Raw genomic sequence first — 4336 nt, 5'->3', positions numbered from 1 at the left:
TTCTGATGGGCGGGGCCATGCTCAGTAAATCTATAATCCAATTTTCTGTTGATGGTTGGGGCTGTGTTCCCTCCCTGTTATTACCTGGGGCGAAACTATCATGGAAGTAATAAAGATAATGGTGACCTCCTTCAAAGGGTCCCATGCATGCACTGCTTCACTCAGTGCCCCCAACCCTGAAGCAGGCCACCACCAACCCACGCCTCCACCAGAGACCCCTGGACACTCAAGGACAAGTCTGGGTCAGTCTCTTGTGGGGTCACTGCTTCTTTCTTCTGGGTCCTGATGTGCACAAAGTTCTGTTTGTGCCCTCCAAGAGTCTATTTACCCAGTCCTGTGTAAGTTCTGGCAGCTTTATGTTGAGGCTATAGGTGACCTCCTCCAAGAGAGTTTATGCCATACCCAAGTCTGCTGAACTCAGCCATACCCAAGTCTGTTGCACCCAGAGCCCCTGCCCTTGTGGCAGTCCACTGCTGACCCATACCTCCACAGGAGACACTCAAACACAGCTCTGTCCCAGTCTCCGTGGGAACTCTGGCTGCTTGTGCACACAAGGTTTGTTTGAGCCCTCTGAGCTTCTCTGACAGGTATATTGCAAAGGAACCTGGAATGTTAGGTCTATGAAGCAAGGCAAATTGAAAGTGGTCAAACAGGAGAAGATGGCAAGAGTGAACATCAATATTTTAGGAATCAACGAACCAAAATGGACTGTAATGGGTGAATTAAACTCAGATGATCATTATATCTACTACTGTGGACAAAAATCCCTTAGAAGAATCAGAGTAGCCATCATAGTCAACAAAAGAGTCTGCAATGCAGTATTTGGATGCAGTCTCAACAATGACAGAATGATCTCTGTTCGTTTCCAATGCAAACCATTCAGTATCAAAGTAATTCAAGTCTATGGCCCAACCAGTCATTCTGAAGAAGCTGAAGTTGAACGGTTTTATGAAGACCTACAAGACCTTCTAGAACCAGCACCCAAAAAAGATGTGTTTTTCATTATGGGGACTGGAATGTAAAAGTGGGAAGTCAAGAAATTCCTGGAGTAACAGGAAAATTTGGCCTTGGAGTACAGAATGAAGCAGGGTAAAGGCTAACAGAGTTTTGCCAGGAGAACGCACTGGTAATAGCAAACACCCTCTTCCAACAACACAAGAGAAGACACTACACATGGACATCACCACATGGTCAGTACCGAAATCAGATTGATTATATTCTTTGCAGCCAAAAATGGAGAGGCTCTATACAGTCAGCAAAAACAAGACTGGGAGCTGACTGTGGCTCAGATCATGAACTCCTTATAGCCAAATTCAGACTTAAATTGAAGAAAGTAGGGAAAACCACTAGACCATTCAGGTATGACCTTAATTGAATACATTGTGATTATACAGTGGAAGTAAGAAATGGATTCAAGGGATTAGAATGATAGAGTGCCTGAATAACTGCGGATGGAAGTTTGTGACATTGTACAGGAGGCAAGGATCAAGACTGTCCCCAAGAAAAGGAAATGCAAAAAGGTGAAATGGTTGTCTGAGGAGGATTAACAAATAGCTGTGAAAAGAATAGACGTGAAAGGCAAAGGAGAAAAGGAAAGATATACTCATTTCTTCCTCAGTGATCAATGCAAAGAAATAGAGGAAAAGAATAAAATGGGAAAGACTAGAGATCTCTTCAAGAAAATTTGAGATACCAAGGGAACATTTCATGCAAAGATGGGCTCAATAAAGGACGGAAATGGCATGGACCTAACAGACGCAGAAGATATGAAGAAGAGATGGCAAGAATACACAGGAGAACTATACAAAAAACATCTTCATGAACCAGATAATCACGATGGTGTGATCACTCACCTAGAGCCAGACATCCTGGAATTCGAAGTCAAGTGGGCCTTAGAAAGCATCATGATGAACAAAGCTAGTGGAGGTGATGTATTCCAGTTGGGCTATTTCAAATCCTAAAATATGATGCTGTGAAAGTGCTTCACTCAATATATTTTCTTCAATTATATAAATGGATTCATTTGAATCTCAATGGAGAAGAGGCACAGACTATTAAAAACTTGAATAATGAGCATATAGTTTTTCAAAACTACATGAAGAAGACACATAATAAAATCAAGATTCTGATAAAATACATATATGGTTGTAGTAAAACTTCAGGGTAAATGTACAGTTGCAATGGCAACTGGTACTAATACAGATTTGGTTAACATCTAGTAAGTATATAAGAGAATCAAAACAAACCAACAAAAGGGGGAGGGGAGAAGTTCATGCTGAACTTAAACTTTTGTGTGGAGGCACTACACATTAGTGCACAAAGCAATACTCAGGAAAAGAAAGTGTTGTCAGTGTTGTTCAATTAAAAATAAATATTTTCCAATATACATGATTTCAACTTATCAGTCCTTTATGAAAAAATAATTAGAAGACTAATTAAGCAAAGTAATCAGTGATGGTATAAACAACAGCAGAATTCTGGCGAGCAGAAGATCTATTTAAACCACAGATTAAAGATAAAACACCTGAAGAAATAGGCTGCAATGGAAATGTGGAAATAAGATAACTTTTTAGAGTAGACTGGTGAAATTAAACAGTGAGATACCACTACATACTTATTAAAATGGTCAAATAGAAAAATCTGACAAAATCAATTACTGGCAAAGATGAGGAACCACAGGAACTCTCATTCATTGTTAGTGGGAATGCAAAATGGTAGAGTCACTTTGGAAGCAATTTCTTACAGAGCTAAACATTGTCATACCACATGATCTAACAGTTATGCTCCTAGAGAGTTCACCAATTGATTTGATAGCTAATGCCCACATAAAAACATGCACATGAATTTTATAACAGCTTAATTTATATTCTCTTTCTCTCTCTCACACACACACACATACACACACAAATTGGAAGCAACCAAAGTGTATTTTGGCCTTCCCTAATTGCTCAGATGATAAAGTGTCTGCCTACAATGTGGGAGTCCTTGGTTTGATCCCTGGGTCAGGAAGATCCTCTGGAGAAGGAAATGGCAACCCACTCCAGTACTCTTGTCTGGAAAATCCTATAGATGGAGGAGCATGGTAGGCTATAGTCCATGGGGTCGCAAAGAGTCAGACATGACTGAACGACTTCACTTACTTAGAGTGACCTTTAATATACGACTGGATAAACAAACTACGGTACATCAACATAACAATATTACTCAAGAATGAAAAGAAATGAGCTATCAAATCACAGAGATGGATGAAACCAAAATGAATGTTATTAAGTAAAATAAGCTCATCTGTAAAAGGTTATACACTGCATGCTGCCAATTATATGACATTCTGGAAAAGGTAAAACTGTAGAGCAAATAAAAAATATCAGAGGCTTTTTTTCTCTTGCTTCAGAAGTTTTATTATTTTGTATAAGGTATGTCAATGCTTTACAATTCTTCACCTACTTTGATGCACAAATCCACTCAATTGGATTCTTGGTTGCCCCAGAGCTCATATACTGTAATGTTGTTGTGTGCATCTACAGGAACATCGATATTGGAAGGATTGAGGTAACTCCCGTTTGCCATAGTGAGTTTCAGATTCTGCATACTGGACACAAATTTTACAAGGTCCATCACGAGCAGGATTAAGGTTTGGAACATGTAGTCTTTGTTGGGAGTTGCCTTTTCCTTTTTCCTTCTGGGAGAGCCATATGAAGTGCCCTGATGGGCAGGAGGATTCTGCACATTACTCTAGCCACTTTCCCCTGCCAACTTCACTGTCAGGTACATCAGCACAATGAGGAAAATCCAGAGCAACATGATCGCAAGCCAGTCTTGGGCATGCTCTGGTAGATTCTGCCAAATTAAAAAGTGTCCTCTGCACAGAACCTTCCCCTGGAGTTCTTCAGCTTTCTCTCTCAGAGAAGTAAAAGTTAAGGTGGAGACATGGGTAACACCCATGGATAAGCACAGGAACCATTTGAGGGACCACATGGTGAGCCAAGAGGAAAAGGCCCCTGGTGCTCTGGTCTGCCCAGGCACTTGGAGACTGAGGACTAGCCAAGGCTGAGCCCTTGCTGATGTCACAAGAGGGCCCCGCCCCAGACAGAACCCATGTGGCCATTGTGATGACTTCAGGACACAGGATAAAGAGGCTTGCAGAGGTTAACTGGGAGTAGGGCTTAAAGAGAAATGGCAATATTTCTAGCGGGCAATTGAAAAAGAGGTGGGGAATGACAGAATGCCATCTCCTTGCCTGTGTATTCTTTCTGAACCTGGTGCTCTACTGGGAGGGTGAGTTCATCTTCTATATTTATTTTTCCATTTGTTAAATCCAGACACTGGGCCAGCAGAG

The sequence above is a fragment of the Bos javanicus genome, chromosome X (genome assembly GCF_032452875.1).
Source record: "Bos javanicus breed banteng chromosome X, ARS-OSU_banteng_1.0, whole genome shotgun sequence".
NCBI classification, from domain to species: Eukaryota; Metazoa; Chordata; class Mammalia; order Artiodactyla; family Bovidae; genus Bos; species Bos javanicus.
Note: the sequence above shows the minus strand (reverse complement) of the source record.